Source organism: Anomaloglossus baeobatrachus, chromosome 2 (assembly GCF_048569485.1).
Source record: "Anomaloglossus baeobatrachus isolate aAnoBae1 chromosome 2, aAnoBae1.hap1, whole genome shotgun sequence".
Classification (NCBI taxonomy): domain Eukaryota; kingdom Metazoa; phylum Chordata; class Amphibia; order Anura; family Aromobatidae; genus Anomaloglossus; species Anomaloglossus baeobatrachus.
In genome coordinates this window covers 267,382,395-267,403,281 of record NC_134354.1, presented here as the reverse complement: position 1 = coordinate 267,403,281, position 20,887 = coordinate 267,382,395, and positions in this window count along the sequence as shown.

Below are 20,887 nucleotides of genomic sequence, written 5' to 3'. Positions count from 1 at the left end.
TTTGCAATAGCAGACAATGGATGTGCAATTCTCATCTATATATAATAACTATTCTCCAAAATGGTAGCTGAGTGACCTTTAAATATCAGACAGGCTAAGTGGGAAAGGACGATGATAATGACATTTTAATTGATTTGTAAATTATTAAAGAGGGTTACTGGAATCCACATCAAACACTCTCACATCCCTCCTTACAAAAGCTGTCCAAAGTTTATTACACTTAATTTCCTATTGTGATGCCCACAGAAAGCCATTAAAGTGGGTAGCCAAGGATCAAATGAGAAACTGGTAATTTTAGTCTACGCAAATTTATTCTCTGGTTCTAAGACAAGTCTAGTCATATTCCTATTTTTGTGATATTCAGCAAACTGAAAACTATAGACTCTATAATTAAGTTATGTTTTTCATTTATAAGCCTTCTAATGGAAGATTCCATTAATGATCATCAGACTTGATAATTAGAGATAAAAGAAAATAAGGCATAGCCTGAAAACCAGTGATAGGTGAATGAAAGGAATCAAATTATCTTGTGACAATAGATGCGATAGACAACCCCAATTCCCTAAAATTTGAGAGACTATATCAATTGTAAAGAAAAAAAGAATGCAATGATATGGAAATCTATTACAGCAATAATTTATTCACAACATAACACAGAAATGAGATTGGAGGTTGAAAGTTAGAGACATTTTTCCATTTAATTTGAACAAAATTAACTAATTTAGAAATTGATGTCAGCAACATATCTTCTAAAGTTGAGACAGGTCCATGTCCATCCCTGTATATCATTACTTCTCCATTTAATAACAGTTTGCAAACAAAAGATGATGCACAAGAAAGCATGCTAACAGTTTTCTGAAGACAAGCAGGTTAAGGACATGTATTACTGGAACCATGCTTTGTAATCTGATGAGACCAAGATAAACTTATTTGGTTCAGATGCTTTCAACTAGGCGAGGAGTATAAATACATGTGTGTCTTGCCTACAGTCAAGCATGACGGTGGAAGTGTCATGGTTTGGGCCTGCATGAGTGCTGTCAGCTGTGGGGAGTAGAGAGATGAGATAACCTGTTTTATTAAGGTTTGCCAATTTCAAATTTGGTACGAGTCTTAGCCTTTTCGGCTCACGCTTGGTAACCCAAGCACTTTCCCCAAAAGTCGTCAACATTTGGTTTTGTTCGATCACTGATCGCGTTTTAAAAAAAAATGATTTTTGTAATAAAATAAATGATTCTGGTGCAATATGATGAATGGGGGATATGTTTAATGAGTGGATGGAATGGGGACTCAGGAGAAGCCAGACGCGAGCGTCGCTATTTTTTTTCCTTAACTTTATTTATGGATCTTTCTGTAGCCAATCACAGCTCAGAAAACATCCACAAGGTTCAGGCACAAGGGCTTGTCTCATTGCCTGCCTAAGTCACATGTCCGTTTGGATATAAATGGCAGACATGCGGCAATGGCTCAATTCTGTGAATATGAAACATTAGGGATGGTGCTGCCACTGGTCCTGCTAGACAGCGTAGCTAGGGGTTTACTGATAGGTAGTTGAGCTAGATAAGAGAGTGATATTGTAGAATAGTGATGTGCAGTGTCAGTAAAGGTGTGTGCCAGAAATTGGCATTGCTACTTATGAGTGCCTGCTAAAGAGCTGCCAGTAAAGGATCTAAATATGCATTGCTACTTATTACTGCCTGCTCCAAATTAGCCAGTGAAACACCTTTCTAGGTAATGTTAGTTAGTACTGCCTGCTGTAAATTTTCTAATGAACTAGCTAAAAAGGTCTTGGCAGTATTCATTACCTGCTTAAAAGTATACAGTCAACCACATTTCTAGGTATTGTTAGTGTTTCCTGCTTTAAATTTGCTAGTGAACTAGCTAAAAAGGTCTTGGCATTTTTCATTGCTTGCTGAAAATTGATGCCACTGTCCTGCTTTATGCCCGAAATGTTTTTAAATATCAAGACTCTAAGAACTCCAAGTTGTGTCTTGTTTGTACTAGCAGAGGTGTGGGAGCAAGAGGCATAATCCTGTCACTCATCCCACTTTTTATTTTTAAAATTTTAAATACCAGGCCACATCCTTTGTTTTGCATGGACCGTACGGAGGGAGGCAATTGATGCCACTATCCTGCTGTCCTGTTATCTGCCTGAAATGTTTTAAATCTCAAAACTCCAAGATGGGTCTCTAAGTTTTGTCTTGTCTGCAGTGCCAGGGTTCTGGGAGCAAGAGGCCTATGCCTGTCTGTCATCTTACTGTCTGTGGTGAAGGTAGAAATGCTGGTTCAGGCCTTGTTACAGGGCCAGTGCCACACATCCATGTTGTGGCGTTGGACTATTTGTAGTGTGTGCAAATTTTTGCACTTTTCCTGTTGTCTGGCCTTAATTATTTGAAATGTGGAGACTGCAAGTAGGGTCTTTTGTCTGTAGTGCCAGGGATCTGGGAGCAAGAAGTCAATGCAATCAGGAAGTGCTTTAACTAATATGCATTGGATATGCATACAAGACCGGTCTCTCCAATCAGAGCTGGGGGTGGGTGAAGCACCGATCACCCAGCTCCAGCCAATGGCCAGTGCTACAGCAGCACTGATCAGGGCTGGATTTCAATGGCTGGAACATTACAGTGACTGTAATTGGCTGAGCGGCGTTCGTCAGCCAATCACAGCCTCTGTAGGTTCGGGGAGGAGGCACCACCCCTCCTGAGGTCAGGCAGAGGTCCCCTCCTTCCCAAATCTACTGTTTAATTAAACAAATTGCACTCCCCGGGGCTCCGGGACCGCGATTTCGCCATGACGTACTGGGTACGTCATGGGTCGTTTAGCACCATGTCACCATGACGTACGCAGTACGTCAAGGGTCGTTAAGGGGTTAAAGGGAACCTGTCAGGTGCAATATGCACCCAGAACTATGAGCAATATGGGTGCATATTGCTATTCCCTGCCTAACCGTCCCTGTATACACTAGCATAGATAAAGAAATCTTTAGAAAAAGTATTTTTAAATATCCCCTCCAAAAAATTGACCACAGATGCAGATACGTTATCTGCATCACTGATCAGCGCTCGGCGGGACAGATGAGGTGTAAAAACGGACAGGGAATTAAAAAAAAAAAATTATACTCACAGTACCCAGAAGTGGATCACTGACCAGAGGAACTGCAGGAGGAATAGAATGCAGCAAGTGGACAGCTTATTACAGGATAGCAGCAGGCATGAAGTTGGACAGCTCATCAAAAGACCCAGGAAGGACCCAGCGATGGAGGCAGATGTGATCGGGCCAGTGAAGACCTCAGATGACCCGGTGAAGGCAGGTAGGGAACATCGGAGAGGGAGAGCAGATGGAAAGGGGGAGGGGGAGACCGGAGAAGAAGAGGCAGAAGTGTGGCGCCCTGGACTAGCCAGGTTGTCACAGGTACTACAACACGACACCCCCACCCCGAGACAGGCACATCAGTCAGACACAAAATCCTTGTTGCCTCCCTCCAGGGGCTGATGTCCACACCAGGTGGGGTGGAGCCAGGCAGTTGGCCCCACCCACTGAGGCGTTCACAGTCCTGGAGGCGGGAAAGGAAGTCAGATCAGTTAGGGAAGTGCAAGTGAGAGGAGTGAAGTAGGAGTGGAGGAGTAAACTGACCGTGTCCGGGTGTGTGGCCCGGGCACTAAGAGCAAGGTTGGCAGACGGTGGTGGCCGTCTGCAGGAGAGGCAGATCAACGCGGAACCGTAGGACCGGGGACGGGCGGTAGCTCGCCGGTACCGAACCGGGGAGCGAAGTGAAGCTGTGAAGCCCCACCGGTGTTGTGTCGGTGCATTACCTTCAGGGACTCCACGTAGCTGGATCTGGTCACAGGTAGGGAATCTTCTGTTTTTGATCGTGACGCCACTCTCAGTATTTGCGGTCAGAGGGGACCGCCACTGCAGGTTAAGGGATGCCTGGGGCTGATGGTGGGTGCAGTCGGTTGTAGTAGCCTCCTGAGAGTGAGGCAAGCCCCAGGGCCCTGTGTAGAGGTGTAGAACCACAAGGCGCAGAATAACTCCACACACGCAGAATGTCTTTCAGGGTTTTTACTCACTTCAGGTGGCAGGGTGAGTAACCCGGGCGTAACTGGGATGAACCAGGTGGGAACCAGGTATCCTTCCGGCTGACTGTATGAGGGTGACTACTGACTCGCCTTCCTTAGCCCTTGGTGGTTTGGGGTGACCCCGACTTTGAGTCCCTATGGGGGTCACCCAGGGAAGATGCTCCAAGCCTCTCTCCCCTTCTTGTTTTGCCGTGTGCTTGTTCCCCGGACCAGGCCACTCCAGCCTCTTGCCTCCTGTGACCTATGGGCCCAATCTTGCGGTTACGTGGCTGCGGCTTTTGTAGTGTTGTGGTGTGGGCTTTAAGAGCCCCACACCGGCAGGTTTAGCAGGGAAAGGTGAATCTATCCTCGCTTCGGGATCTGCCGCCCGGTTGGGCCTGGTGCTCTCTAGCAGTCTCCTTACTTCCCACTCCGTTGCACTCTCTAGCTGAAGCTGGCTTTCAGGCAGCACTCCTAGTTGACCGTTCTCCCCCGTCTGTAGCCACTGCGCGGACGCTGTCAGATTGCACAGCTCCAGGGATCTGCTCCTCACTTGAGCTCCCTGGACTCTACACTGAACTGGCTCACTGCTCCTCCTCTCCTGTTCTTGCCTACGCCACCTAGCAACCAGACTCTCCACCACACCCCTTGAGAGGAGATGGAGGCTCTACCCCCTCCACTATTCCAGTGAAGGTGAAGGCTTGCCCCCTCCTGGGATCCCCAGGGGTCCTCTCATGGGTACATGTGTGAGACCTGATCACTATGCGCCTGTGTTCCACACCCCTGTCAGCCTTCTGGATTACCTGTATTGTACTGTTCCCAGCATGGGTGCAGCACTCAGTGGTGCCTGACCAGGTCAGGGGCGCCACATTCCCCCTTAGTTATCACCAGCACGTCCTCGGGCTGCAAGACAACATTTTAAAATGCATAAAACATTAAAACATGGTAAAACATTTTAAGATCACCAGTTATCGTACATCACCACCCTCCACCCACAAGTCCGTTAACCCACCCAAAACCCTCTCACGTTGGCCGCGGCTTCAGCCACTTCTGGCAGGATGTAGAGGCGGCTTACATGGGCTGGTGGTTTTCAGGGTATACCTGGCCTGGTGGATCCGCGCCCTCAGCCTCTTCTGGCAGGATGCAGAGGCGGCCTCCACAGTTGGTGCTGACCAGGTACCCTCTTTGTGGTGGTGAGCCAAGGCCCCATAAACAGGCTTGCTCTCTGGTTGCAGGTGAGCCAAGGCCCTATATACGGACGGGCTCCTCCTGGTTGCAGACGAGCCAAGCCCCTAAACAGGCTGGCCCTGGTGGTGGTGCCACTGGTGTAACTATTTACACTGCGAGAGTTTGTGGCTATAGCCAGTTCATAGCCTTAAGGTTTATGGTTTTCTCACAATAGTTTTTGTGGGCGCATTTCTTAAACGTTGCAAACAAAACTTTCAAAACGTTAACTTCTGTACTTCTTTTCTGTACTTTACTTTACTCCTCTTTTTCACTAGGGCGAGGGCACGTTGGGCACTGGCACCTGTGACTTTCTTGCTCTTTGTCTCTGTCTTCATCTGTGGTTGCCTCATCTATAGGTTCTGTGTCTTTCCTTTCTTGGTCTGCATCTGATTCCTTTTCTGTATCTGTTTCTTTATCTCTGTCTTGTCTTTCTTGTCTTTCTTGTCTTTCTTGTCTTTCTTGTCTTTCTTGTCTTTCTTGTAGCATGGGATGGCTATAAGGTTTGTTGGGACATAAGGCTACATCAAGTGCGTACAATCCCCTTTCACCTTGGTGCATGGTAAACTGTACCGAATCTCCCATTTTCAGATTTCTGCCAGGGTGTCCTCTAGGCAGGTGTGCGCTGACATCTCTCCTGTTAACAAATATTCCCTTTTTGATGCCAGGTGCTACAATAAATCCATAGCCGCTTCTCAGATTAAAGTCTTCCACTACGCCATAACACAGGGGTCCTCTAGCCTGGCTTTTGGCCCTTCTCAGGGACCGTTTCTCCTGTAGGTCTCTGGCGGTGACTTCCTTCTGCTCTGGAGACTGTGGGGCTGGAGCACACTGTGTTCGGTGTCGCCGTGTCTTGCGGGCTGGGTTCTGTAGAGGGCAGCTCACAAACTCCCAGGTGAGGTCTTGGGGCTGATCTTCGTCAGCAGACGGTGTCAGGTCTTCCTCATCCCAGCGGGAGTATGGCAGCATTTCCGGCTCTGAATACACATCTGCTGCGGGTGGCACTGGAGTCGGAGTCAACCCTTCTGCTTCCTGGCCTCCTCTCCCCCTTAGTTCTTCTTGGCACTCCGGCTGTGGCAGTGCTGGGGATGGATGCTCTTCAGCCGGCCCAGGTGAGGGACTCCTTGGTGTAGCTGCTGCAGGAGTTAGCAGGAGACTCTTTGGGGTATGCGGAGGGGGTATGTACTGGCTCACCAACCATTGTGGAAATTTGGCCTCCAGGTCAGCCCTCATCTGCCAATATGCAGGGTCTTCACCCACCGTGGGCTGCCTATCAGGAACCTCTGTGGACCGGGGAGCGGTGTCTGCTCTGGCCTTACAGGCCGGGGTAAATGTTGAGGTAGTCTTTTCTTGGCGGGCCGCGCCCTGTATGGCGGCGGCCTGGTCTTGGCGGGCCGCGCCCTGTATGGCGGCGGCCTGGTCTTGGCGGGCCGCGCCCTGTATGGCAGCGGCCTGGTCTAGCATCGCGGTTGCAGCTTGCGTTTCAGTGGGCATCACCACTGCGGCCGGTTCTTGGCGGGCCGGACTGGGCATTGCAGCCGCGGTCTCACTTAGCATCGCAGCCTCGATGGGGTCCGTGCAGGCTGAGCCGGGCGTCGCTGCAGTGACCGTAGCTTGGCGGGCCGCACCCGGCGGGGCTGCGGCCTGGTTCAGCATATCACTTGCGGCGCGGACGAGCGTCGCTGCTGCGTTGGGGTCTTGGCGGACCGGGTTCAGCAGGGTGGCAGCCTGGGTCAGCGTCACACCTGCAGCACGGATGAGCACTGCCGTGGTGGTCGGAGCCCTGCGGGACAGGCGGGGCATGGCTGCAGCAGCCTGGATTTGGCGGGCCGCTTCTAGCGTGGCTGCGGCCTGGTCCGGTGGCGCCGCGCCGGGCGCCTCTTCCGGGACCGCGAGCGTGGCAGCAGGGGTCGGGGCACTTGTGCTGGCCGGGGCATCACTCGACTCACCCATCTGTGGCTGCATCGGGGTCTGCGTCGTCGCCGCTCGGTCTGGCAGGCGTCGCGCGGCTCCCTCCTCGTAGGTCCGTACCGCCGCAGCCATCTCCAGGAGCTCCGTGCGTTCTTCTCTGATCTGCTCTATGACCCGGGTCTCCAGTCGGTCACAGAACTGGGCCAGCTCCCGATACCACCAGGCAGCGGAGCCTGGTTCTGGGTTCCTGCGGTCAGACGCCATTTCTTCTGCGCCGTCTTCTGCACGATCTCCCAGCAGTGGACTCTTCGCTGCCTCCTGTAACAAGCTGTCCAGTTTCTGCTCTGCCTCTTTCAGCAGCTCCTCTCCCAGCAGCAGGCTTGTGGCTCCCTTTCTGTTCCGCCGTTTCTCGACGCTTCCACTCTCATAGCTGGCAAGGTCAGAACTCTGCAGGGGATCTCTGGGTAGCCACACCTCTTCGTGGGCGGTAACTTCTTCCAGCGCGGGCTGCTGTTGTTTTTCAGCGCGCTTTCCATGGTGGCAATATGGCGGCGCTTCCAATTTTTCAAGCGGACCGCCCAGGCACATGGTCACCTGTCTGAACAGGTCTAGTCCTTATCCTGTTCGTGACGCCAGATGTGAAGCCCCACCGGTGTTGTGTCGGTGCATTACCTTCAGGGACTCCACGTAGCTGGATCTGGTCACAGGTAGGGAATCTTCTGTTTTTGATCGTGACGCCACTCTCAGTATTTGCGGTCAGAGGGGACCGCCACTGCAGGTTAAGGGATGCCTGGGGCTGATGGTGGGTGCAGTCGGTTGTAGTAGCCTCCTGAGAGTGAGGCAAGCCCCAGGGCCCTGTGTAGAGGTGTAGAACCACAAGGCGCAGAATAACTCCACACACGCAGAATGTCTTTCAGGGTTTTTACTCACTTCAGGTGGCAGGGTGAGTAACCCGGGCGTAACTGGGATGAACCAGGTGGGAACCAGGTATCCTTCCGGCTGACTGTATGAGGGTGACTACTGACTCGCCTTCCTTAGCCCTTGGTGGTTTGGGGTGACCCCGACTTTGAGTCCCTATGGGGGTCACCCAGGGAAGATGCTCCAAGCCTCTCTCCCCTTCTTGTTTTGCCGTGTGCTTGTTCCCCGGACCAGGCCACTCCAGCCTCTTGCCTCCTGTGACCTATGGGCCCAATCTTGCGGTTACGTGGCTGCGGCTTTTGTAGTGTTGTGGTGTGGGCTTTAAGAGCCCCACACCGGCAGGTTTAGCAGGGAAAGGTGAATCTATCCTCGCTTCGGGATCTGCCGCCCGGTTGGGCCTGGTGCTCTCTAGCAGTCTCCTTACTTCCCACTCCGTTGCACTCTCTAGCTGAAGCTGGCTTTCAGGCAGCACTCCTAGTTGACCGTTCTCCCCCGTCTGTAGCCACTGCGCGGACGCTGTCAGATTGCACAGCTCCAGGGATCTGCTCCTCACTTGAGCTCCCTGGACTCTACACTGAACTGGCTCACTGCTCCTCCTCTCCTGTTCTTGCCTACGCCACCTAGCAACCAGACTCTCCACCACACCCCTTGAGAGGAGATGGAGGCTCTACCCCCTCCACTATTCCAGTGAAGGTGAAGGCTTGCCCCCTCCTGGGATCCCCAGGGGTCCTCTCATGGGTACATGTGTGAGACCTGATCACTATGCGCCTGTGTTCCACACCCCTGTCAGCCTTCTGGATTACCTGTATTGTACTGTTCCCAGCATGGGTGCAGCACTCAGTGGTGCCTGACCAGGTCAGGGGCGCCACAAAGCCAGCACAAATCGGCAGAAATATCAAAAAACTGACCCGCACATCCAACAAATGTGAACAGGTGCTAACTGCAAAAACATAGTAACTATAAATGCAAACAGTTGCACACTGAAAAAAGCCAAAAATGTACTGGGAAAAATATGGCACTGCATTACTGCAAAAGAGAGATAATTAGTTTATGTATTGGCCAACCGCGACGACCGATCCTGCAGGAACACAGGGGCGTGGGTCGCTTACCCGCTCCTCCAAGACTTCCTCCACCTCACGTCTCCGTATGGCCGCCACCACATCCACCATGTCGGCCTCCCACTCCTCCAGGAGGAGCTGCATTCGGACCTGCAGGCGGCTGCTCAGTTGGACGGTCCGGACCACCACCCACGCTGCGGTGCCGGGCGCGGGCTCGGGGACTGTGGGGTTACCGGACGGATGGTACATGCTGTCAGCGGTATCTTCCAGGAACCAAATGGCGGCAGAGTCCTGGCGTCCCTGCTTTTATGGCCTCGGTTCACATGCGGCTGGACGCCATCCGTCCCCCCTTGGTCTTTTCTCAGCACCTCCTCTCCAAGGGTGGGGCTTCGACTTTCGCGCCTCCACTGCTCGAGAAGACGCTCGAGCGGGAAAATCTTCGCGCCCAAGATGGCGGATTCTGAAATTTTTCGGCCGGACACCACCGGCGGGGCAGAAGGCGCACTTCTACCAGCCGGCAGAACGGTAAGATCCTGTTCATGATGCCAAGTTGTCGCGGACGTCGGGGCGCTGCGCTCACCACGCTCGGGTCCGGCGCTGCTGCTGCTTGGTGGCTCGAGCGGTGGGCCGGATCCGGGGACTCGAGCGGCGCTCCTCGCCCGTGAGTGAAAGGGGGTAGTTTGGTTTGGGGATTTGGTCCGTGACGCCACCCACGGGTTGTGGTGAGGTTGGGCACCACCGCTGCTGTTGACGGTGATCCCGGGAGCGATGGTAGGGAGCAGCTGGGATGTTGTTTCCCCCCTCCGTGGGTAGGGGTTGGTGGTCCCGGGGCCCGGTGAGGTGACAGGGAGGCAGGGCTGGCAAGGTGCAGGGTCGCGGGGACTGCGCAGCGCGGTGCCGGAAGGCACGGTTGTACTCGGTTATGTATTGTATTGGCCACAAAAGGTGCAGGGAAAGACAGCCACCACCAACCGTCCGGGAGAAGCCACAGCAGCCGGCTGCGGGACCCGTCCATCCAGCCGTTTGGTTTACCAGAGACTTTGCATATATTTGTGGCTGAGTGAGTACAACCGTGCCTTCCGGCACCGCGCTGCGCAGTCCCCGCGACCCTGCACCTTGCCAGCCCTGCCTCCCTGTCACCTCACCGGGCCCCGGGACCACCAACCCCTACCCACGGAGGGGGGAAACAACATCCCAGCTGCTCCCTACCATCGCTCCCGGGATCCCCGTCAATAGCAGCGGTGGTGCTCAACCTCACCACAACCCGTGGGTGGCGTCACGGACCAAATCCCCAAACCAAACTACCCCCTTTCACTCATGGGCGAGGAGCGCCGCTCGAGTCCCCGGATCCGGCCCACCGCTCGAGCCATCAAGCAGCAGCCCCGGACCCGAGCGTGGTGAGCACAGCGCCCCGCCGCCCGCGACAGAAGCATGGGAGCAGAATTGAGATCGCGGGGGGGGGGGGCAGATCGCAGTGGGGGGAGCAGATCGCTGCGGGGAGGGAGCAGATCGTAGTGGGGGGGCAGATCACAGCGAGGGGGCACATCGGCACTGGCAGGGGCCATCACGGGAGCACGCAGGGGCAGCACGCAATGCTCACAGGGAAAGCAGGAGCGGCAAACTGAAAGCAGCGACAGCAGCGGTGGCGTGGTACTACAAGTACCAGCCGGTTCACACTGCAGACATGCTGGGGGAGGGCTCCCTAGACCAACACAAGCCTGGGGAGGGTGGTCACCTCCAGATCAGACCGCCCCACTGCACGCTGATTGGAGCAATTGCACGTCATAGCACGATCGCTTCAATCAGTGCTGCAGGGGCTGGGGGGGCGCCATGTTTGAGCTCCAGCTATGATCTGCTGCAGCTGCTGCCGCACCTCATAGCAGGAACTCACAGGATCGCACTGGTTCAGGCATTGTTTTAGCCGAAACCAGTGCGATCGATGTGGTTGGCGGTTCAGATTTGAACAGCCAATAACAATGATCGTCGATAGGAGGTGGCGATACCACCTCACCTGGGGTCAAGCAAAGGTCCCCTGCTGTAAGAAACAGCAGGGGACATCATTTGACAGCCGTTGCTATGGCTACGGCAATCAAATGAACTTTAGGCAGTAAAGTTACGTCCCTGGTCGTTAAGTCACATTAAAATAGGACGTAACTTTACTGCCCGCGGTCGTGAAGGGGTTAAATACAGTGGTCTGTCAATTAGTGACCTCAATTCCCTCAATATCTGTGGATGAATGTCATCTGGCTTTGGGGATTTGTCAATGTTTAATTTACTCCAATGCAGGCGTACTTCTTCTTGTGTTAAATTACTTATATCAGGGGGGACTTTGATTATTGCCTTGTTGAATGACCCGTGCAACAGTCAGTTCCTTGGTGAACATGGATGAAAAAACCTGTTTAATATCTCAGTCTTTTCTATGTCCTCTGTAATTATCTTGTTATAATCTTCTATGGGACAACTACCATCCTTTTTTTTCCTTTTGGCATTGATGTATTTATAAAAAATGTGGGGGGTTATTTTAATGTCCTTTGTGATTTTTGTTTCAGCAGCTACTTTTGCTAGTTTGATTTCTTTTTTACATTTCCTATTGATATCTTTATACTCCTGAAATGCTATTTCTGTATTCTCAGACTTCAAGATTTTAAACATCCTTTGTTTTTGTTTTATTACACTTTGTACAGTCTTATTTATCCATAGTGCTTCTTTTTCTTCCTGGACATTTTATTACTTGAGGGTGTAAGATTTTTATAGGACTCTAGTAGTATATCCTTAAACTTACCCCATTTATGTTCGGTATCCCCAGTTACCATGACATTGTCCCAATCTACACAATTAAACTCTTCCCTTAATTTGTTGAAATCAGCTTTCCTAAAATTCCAGGTTTTAGCATTTCCCTTTTAAATGTTCTATTGAATAATACTTTGATGCTTACCGTATTATGATCGCTGTTGCCCAAGTGCTCCTGGACCTGTAGATCTGAAATTATAACTGGTCTATTTGACAGGACCAGATCTAGCAAATTATCTCCCCTGGTCGGTTCATCTACCATCTGAGAGAGATCATTGTCTTGAATAGTAGATAAGAACTTGCAGCTTTTAGCACAAGCTGAAGATTCTGTGTCCCACTGAATGTCTGAATACTTGAAATTCCCCATAATTTGGACCTAATTAGTATTATTTGCTGCCTTTTCAATTTGTTGCAGCATTTCACCCTCTACATGTTCAGCTATGTTAGTAAGAGTATAACAAACTCCCATTAGCTGCTTTCCATTATTCCCCTCCCCATGTACATTTACCCATACTGATTCTACATTGTTGCAGCTACCCACAATGTCATGATAGAGTACAGGTCTTAAGTTAAATTTGCTAAATATATACACCCCTCCACTTTTTTGTCTTCTCTGTTCTTTCTGAATGTGTGGTAACCCTCTATGTTTGTCACCAAGTCATGGCTCTCATCCAGCCAGGTCTCCGTAATGCCCACCACATGATAATCCGTAACTGACATAAGAGTCTCCAACTCATTCATTTTGTTCACAAGACTTCTTGCATTTGCCAGCAGACATTTAAAACTGTTAACACCTTTCTTACTCCTCATCTCCCTACTTTTCTTGCCTGTCCCTGCCCCCTTTGAACCTGCCTTGACCCCTACTGTCTCACTTTCTTTGTCTACTCTATTATCTTTTTGCACAACTACCCTCCCTCCCCCAGATCCTAGTTTAAAAGCTCCTCCATCTGTCTGACCATTTTTCCCCCAGCAAAGCTGCATCCTCCCCATTGAGGTGCAGCACATCCCTACCTTCAAGCCTGTACCCGACAGAGAGGATGGCCCAGTTCTCCATGAAAACAAACCCTTCCTTCCTGCACTAATTTCTAAGCCATGTATTTATCTCCCTAAGCTCCCACTTTCTTTCTAGTGATCTCGTGGCACTGGTAGTATTGCTGAAAAAAACACCTTGCAGGTCCTGGACTTCAGCTTCTCTATTAGGTCCCTGTAATCATTTTTAAGGACCTTCTACCTGCCTCTAACTATGTCATTAGTACTAATGTGCACCATGACCGCTGGGTTTTCCCCACCCAGCAATCTGTCTATCCGATCCACAATATGCTGAAGCCAAGCACCTGTCAAACAACAAACTGTTCACGTCTCAGTGACAGATTATCCTGTCTGTCCGCCTAATTCTAGATTCCCCTTCCACCAACATCTGTCTGGCCTTTGCTGCACTCCTATTTCCCTATTTCCTACAGCAGTCATTTTCTTGATTGCTAGGAGCAACGTCCTGCTGTAGTGATCTTAGTCCTGTCCCTGCATCACCAATATCAGCCAAACAGGAATATTTATTAGGTTGTGCCAAGTAAGGATTAAGCTCACTGACACTTTTCCCTTTACCCCTTCTTCTAACTGTTACCCAGCTACATACTTCTGGATCTTGAACTTTAGCACTTCTACTCTCCTCCATATCGCTGGCCCCAGCCAGAGCATGCTCAGTGAGCTCTAAACACCTCTACAGGTTTGCAATGCCCCTGAGTGTTGGAAGCTGCATATTTAGATCCCCTACCTGGGCTTCCAAATATGTAACATGCTGACATCGAGTGCAGACATATTCACGCTTGAACAGTTGTTCAAGAGATGCATAAATGTACATCTCACAAGACGAAAACATGGTAGCATTGTTCATGAAGCACATACTAAATGGGGATAAACAGATAAAAACAATGGAAAACTAGAAGGATACAACCAAACTATGATATTGTGTTCAGCTATGCTACACACTTACCTTGCAGCCACACTTGACTTGCAGCCTCACCCGCTCAGAACCCTCACAGTGTGACTTGAATTTATAAACCACTATTACTAAGCTAAGTAAACACAATGAATCACCTGATACAATCACAAGACCTCCCCTTTTTTTTATGGCACAAGTGAAGGCGTAAGAAAGGGACGGCACCCCGGGAAAAATAGTGACAGCTTGAGAAAAAATACCAGGGACTGGCTGCTGGCCATCTAAAATTTATATGAGAATGAGTGGTTGCTGCACTTGTAAAAATTATGAGAAAAGATTAACTGCAGGCCTTTTAAAAATTATGAGAACAAGCCGGCTGCTGGCAAGCTAGTAATTATGAGAACAGGAAGGCTGTTCGCTGTCTAAAAATAGATTGAGGCCCTCCGGCTGTGCCTCTAAAACTTATAAGTGAGTGCCAGGTCTAAGCAAACCAAGGCCTTGTTCACTTTGAGAGCCATCAGCCTGTCAGTATATTAAGTTGCACCTATTAGTAATTATGCTCCCAGCAGCATTAAAACATACAAAATCAACTAAAGCAGGTAGTGAGCGGTGAAGGCTGAGATTTGGCTCAACTCAATATCCAAGTAAAATGTGAAGGCTGGTGGCTGTCCCTGTAAAAATTATGGGAAGGGGCCAGCGGCTTGCCCTCTAACAATTGATTGAGGCCCGACAACTGGGCCTCTAACAATTATTAGTTAGTGCTGCATGATGACTGTGGATATGGTGGATGTGAAGGAGGACAGGAAAAATAAAAAGTCATGAAACATATATGTGCCGCCCCCGTGTCAGCAGCCGAGCTGCTCAGATCTGGATCTGTGGTGGCTAGAGGGGCGTCTGGACCCGAAGGGGGGGTCTCGCGGCCACTCGAATAAAGGGGGGTATTTACAGGGGGATTATATTAAGAGTTTGTGATGCCACCCGTGGTGCGTGGTAAGGTGGAGTACCACCACTGCAGCTCGGAGTACCCGGTGGCGATGGAGTGGGCAGCCAGGTGTTTAACCCCTCCACGGGTAGGGGGGATACCCCGGGACTCAGTGATGGTGACAGGGATGTGCCGTTGGGGAGGTAAGGGTCACTTGTGTACTCACTCAGTCCAATAATGCTGACACCGACAACTTTAGTAAACCAAAGTTCTGGACACCACTGCCGCTGAGGGGGAGCACGTTTAGGTCCCGTTTCTGCTGGTGTTGCCTGTTGAGCTGTGACCTTTCCTTTGGCACCTTGTTTCCTTCTAGTTGGTCTCTGTAGCTTGAAGCTAGTTGGGTCCTGCTCCCCAGTGTGACTAACTGAGGGAGCTTGCTCTCTGGGTTTACGCTTGAGATTTCTTGGACGGTATTTGTGGAAAGTCCTATCCCTCTCGTTGCGCTAGTATCCCGATTTTGGAGCAGGTGGAGAGCGGATCTTGAAGGCTCCGTTGTCGTCAGGCGAATTGTCAGGTTGCCTGAAGCTACTCCCTGACCTAGGGTCCACGTACCCCGTCGTGCCCTGGTTCAAGCCCGGTGATGGTACAAGGCCGCCGGCTGTCCTCCAAGACAATGCCGTGCCACCTTGTCACGATCCCCTGCGACTGGGGGCACAGCTCCTACCAGGCCCAGACAAATGTCTGCTACCTAGTAGTTCCAAGGACCCCAACTCCTGACCTCCTCTCACTTTCACCTCCAACAATAAACTCTCCCTTTCTCTGACTGACTCCTGACACTCCTGACCTCCCCTTAACTAACCCCCCACGTTGGCGACCCTATTCCACTCAGGCCGTCCACTGGTGTGTCTGGTGGGTGTGGTGCAGAGTGTTCCTAGGATTTTGATTAGCTGGTTTTGGCAACACCAATGGTTAGGGACCTGTAACCAAGGAGGAGGTGGATATTGCACAGAAGGGCAGATTGCACAATACCCTGTGACGACCTGATAGGCCAGGGCGTCACATATACCTTTTTTGAGGTGGGAAGTGGTGCATGGGAAGACTCCAGAAATAAAAGGAACATTTGACTTGGCTTTATGCTCCACTCCTGCCATGCACTGGGGTTAATAAGTGTGAGCCAATCCAGGTCTTGTTCATTTTGAGACCAGTTGGTCTGCCCGCATTTTCATTTGAGAGGCAAATGTGCCTATTACTAATTATGCCCCTGGCGACACTGAAAACACAGGACATCAAATCAACTTTAACAGGGAGGGAGCAGTGAATTCAACCTGCGAGCCTGAGATTTGTCTACACTCGATATCCGAGTAAGATGTGAGGGCCAGTGGCTGGCCCTCTAAATAATAAGTACGGCCCAGTTGTAGGGCCTGAGAAAGTTATGAGAACAGGCTGGCTGCGAGCGCTGTAAAAATTATCAGAACAGGCCAACTGCTGGCCCTCTAACAATTTATTAAGGCTCGACTCCTGGGCCTCTAAAAATGATGAGTGTGTGCCTTATGATGACTCTGTGGATATGTTGGAGGTGGAGGAGGACAAGAAAAATAAAAAAAACAGGAAGTGTAAAACTTAAAAATTAACTTTATGTTCCGCTGCTGCCATCCCCTGGGCTTGAGAAGTCTGGGTAAATCCAGGCCATGTTTATTTTGAGAACAGTCAGCCTGTCAGCATTTTCAGTTGACGGACAGATGTGCCTATTAGTTATTATGCCTCCAGGGTACTAAAAACCTATCAAATGAAGTTAAAAAGGCAGGAAGCAGTCACTGCAGCCTGCGAGCCTTACATTTGTCTCAATTCTGTGTAACAAAATAAATAAAGATACATTCATACAGTGGGAGAAAGGCCCAAATGCCCCTCTTGTGTGAATAAATGTACTAAGGACTTATGGTGTTCCTTCCCTGTAATAGGTTGGAGACGTTCAGACAACATGGTTCATGAATTTTCATTGGCAAAGGTCTCCACTCTCCAAAGAAATAAAAAAAAAAATGTTTGGAAATCCCTGCTTCAATCTATTTGAAGCTTTGGGGCTGCCTGATGCCTGAGCCAAACCACCTTAGCTGGAGAAAAATTGGAGTCGGATGCCTGAAGGTCCTTGTTGTGACAATTGTACCCTGAATAGTGGCCTCTGAGACTCCTTGTTGTTGCAAAAGAAGTCCCAGTCCTTCTAAATTTAAAGGGTTTCTGAAGCCCTACTCTACATGTCTTCCAGTCTGTATTGCAATCCTTCCTTATAATTTTTGAAAGGCCTTGCACTTAGTGCATAGGCGTTAACAGTCTAGAAGTCCCACTTCTTACAAATGGGGAAAAAATTGCGAAATCTCATGCACACGATTCCTTTTTTTTCTTGACTGAAATGGCAAAATGTTACATTTTTGAAAGAAGAAGCATGTCAATGCTTTCAATGTTTTTTGCAGCATTTTTTTCAACAGTGAAAGCAGTGAAAAAGCACAAATATGCAGCTACTTGTGAATAAAGCCTAAAGTGGTGGAGCCGTTTTTGTTTATTTTTTATTTTCCCTTATATACATACAAGTCATTATCCAGGAAAGAATGTTTCTTAACATCTTTTCCAGTAAAAATCAATTTTAGCTTTGGATTTGTTTTGTTATGAGTCTGTAAAAGTGGCATAATCATACCTCCCAACCGTCCCGGATACAGCGGGACAGTCCCTCTTCTGAGCCTTTGATCCCGGGTCCCGCCCGTGAGGCTGTTTGTCACGGCTCCACCCACCCACTGTAGCCCCGCCTCGCTGTTTCTCCCTTCTACTATTCATTACAGAGCCGAGCGCGCACCTACTCCTGTGACTGCTGCTGAGGTATGAATCACCCCCTGCAGCAGAGCGACCCCCCTGCAGCAGAGCGACCCCCCCCCTGCAGCAGAGCCCCCCCCCCTGCACCAGAGCCGACCCCCCCCAGTCCCGGAGCCTGCGTTTGTCTGCAGCTGTTCTCTCTGATTCCCCGTGTGCGGCTTCTCACTGCTGCAGACAAACGGGGAGTCAGGAAGCTGAGGAGACCGTGCAATCAGCACTTATCTCCTGCAGATAGCAGTGACAATAACCTATGCAGAGTGACATCTGCAGGCTTCTATTACCGATCAGTGGTCTCCTGCCTGTGGAGCAGAGCTGCTGGGTCCTAGCTTCCCAACAGCTTCAGCTCTGCTTTATCCTGGCTCCCCTACCAGTTAAAGGGAACATGTCAGCAGAAATTTCACAATAAAAATAAAAGATTCCCCTCTGCAGCTCCTGGGCTGCTTCTAGAAAGGTTCCTGTTGTTATTGTGCCCCCTTTGAGACCTACAAAAATACTTTATGAAGTCTTACCTTTTTGTATGCAAATGTGTTTTTATGGTCACGGGGGCGGGCTGTCTGGCGTCCGTTATTCCCCCTCCTGCCGCTTTACGCAGTCCCCCATTGCTCATTTACATACACAAGGACGCCTTCCTCATGTAACTGTCCTCCCGAAGTTTTGCGCATGTGAACGCTTTTTCAGGTGATTGCGCAGGCACGAGATTATGGGCGGCGCTGTGATTGTCATCAGCAGCGTTAACCAAGTACCCGCCCATAATCTCGTGCCCGCACTTTTCCCTCTGACTCCACCGTTATGCGCAAGTGCTGGCCATATGAACCATGTTACCTATTACTGCTTGCACGAGATTATGGGCGGGTACTTGGATGACTTTGCTGATGACAATCACAGCGCCGCCCATAATCTCGCGCCCATGATAATAGGTAACGTGGTTCATATGGCCAGTGCTTGCACATAACGGTGGAGGCAGAGTGAGAAGCACGGGCACGAGATTATGGGCAGGTACTTGGATGACGCTGCTGATGACAATCACAGCGCCGCCCATAATCTCGCGCCCATGGTAATAGGTAACGTGGTTCATATGGCCAGTGCTTGCGCATAACGGTGGAGGCAGAGTGAGAAGCGCGGGCACGAGATTATGGGCAGGTTCTTGGATGACGCTGCTGATGACAATCACAGCGCCGCCCATAATCTCGCGCCCATGGTAATAGGTAACGTGGTTCATATGGCCAGTGCTTGCGCATAACGGTGGAGGCAGAGTGAGAAGCGCGGGCACGAGATTATGGGAAGGTACTTGGATGACGCTGCTGATGACAATCACAGCGCCGCCCATAATCTCGCGCCTGCGCAATCACCTCAAAAGCGTTCACACTTTGCACAGTGCTTACTCCCGCGAGAGTGGCACTGGGCATGCACAAAACTTCAGGAGGACAGTTACATGAGGAAGGCGTCCTCATGTATGGAAATGAGCAATGGGGGACGGCGTACAACGGCAGGAGGGGGAATAACGGACGCCAGGCAGCCCGCCCCCGTGACCATAAAAACAGATTTGCATACAAAAAGGTAAGACTTCATAAAGTATTATTTTAGGTCTCAAAGGGGGCACAATAGCAACAGGAACCTTTCCAGAATTCATCCCAGGAGCTGCAGAGGGGAATCTTTTATTTTTTTTGCTAAATTTCTGGTGACAGGTTCCCTTTAAAGGGAACCTATCAGGTGCAATCTGCACTCAGAGCCAGGAGCAGTTCTGGGTGTATATTGCTAATCCCTCCCTAACTGTCCCTGTATACACCAGCATAGATAAAGGCATCTATAGAAAAAGTATTTTTAAAGAGCTTATATCTTATGCTAATTAGCGCGGGGACTAGTCCCAAGGGCGTTACTTCACTTGGCTAGTCGGCTCATATAGCGTGTTAGTACTCACACAGGGGCGTAATAACATGCTAACATGCTATGCGAGCCGACTAGCCAAGTGAAGTAACGCCCTTGTGACTAGTCCCCGCGCTCATTAGCATAAGATATAAGATCTTTAAAAATATTTGTTCTTGATCTCTTTATCTATGCTAGTGTATACAGGGACGGTTAGGCAGGGATTAGCAATATACACCCAGAACTGCTCCTGGCTCTGAGTGCATATTGCACCTGACAGGTTCACTTTAAAGGGAACCTGTCACCAGATTTGGGGCCTATAAGCTGCGGCCACCACCAGCGGGATCTTATGTACACATTCTAACATGCTGCATACCTCCCAACCGTCCCGGATACAGCGGGACTTTCACGCTTTACGTTGTTTGTCCCGTTGCCACGGGCGGGACGGCCGGCTCCCGGGCTCCGCCCACCCACTCTCTCTCCGCCTCCCTGCTTTTCCCTCCTACCATCCTAGTAGACGTGGCATAGAGAGGAGCGCTGCCTGTGCTGCTGCTGGTACAGTAAACTAATCTCCCCAGCGCTGATTTCCCTCCCTCCCCCCTCACCCCCTGCCGCCTGTCTGTGCGGGCGCCCCCCTGCCGCCTGTCTGTGCGGGCGCCCCCCTGCCGCCTGTCTGTGCGGGCGCCCCCCTGCCGCCTGTCTGTGCGGGCGCCCCCCTGCCGCCTGTCTGTGCGGGCGCCCCCCCGCCGCCTGTCTGTGCGGGCGCCCCCCCGCCGCCTGTCTGTGCGGGCGCCCTCCTGCCGCCTGTCTGTGCGGGCGCCCCCCTGCCGCCTGTCTGTGCGGGCGCCCCCCTGCCGCCTGTCTGTGCGGGCGCCCCCCTGCCGCCTGTCTGTGCGGGCGCCCCCCTGCCGCCTGTCTGTGCGGGCGGCCCGCCGCCTCATTGTGCGGGCGGCCGGCCGCCTCTCTCTGCGGGCGGCCGGCCGCCTCTCTGTGCGGGCGGCCCGCCGCCTGTCTGTGAAGGCGGCCGGCCGCCTGTCTGTGAAGGCGACCGGCCGCCTCACTGTGGCTGCCTGCGTGTCCGTGCTGGAGGCCCGCCGGCTGCCTGCGTGTCCGTGCTGGAGGCCCGCCGGCTGCCTGCGTGTCCGTGCTGGAGGCCCGCCGGCTGCCTGCGTGTCCGTGCTGGAGGCCCGCCGGCTGCCTGCGTGTCCGTGCTGGAGGCCCGCCGGCTGCCTGCGTGTCCGTGCTGGAGGCCCGCCGGCTGCCTGCGTGTCCGTGCTGGAGGCCCGCCGGCTGCCTGCGTGTCCGTGCTGGAGGCCCGCCGGCTGCCTGCGTGTCCGTGCTGGAGGCCCGC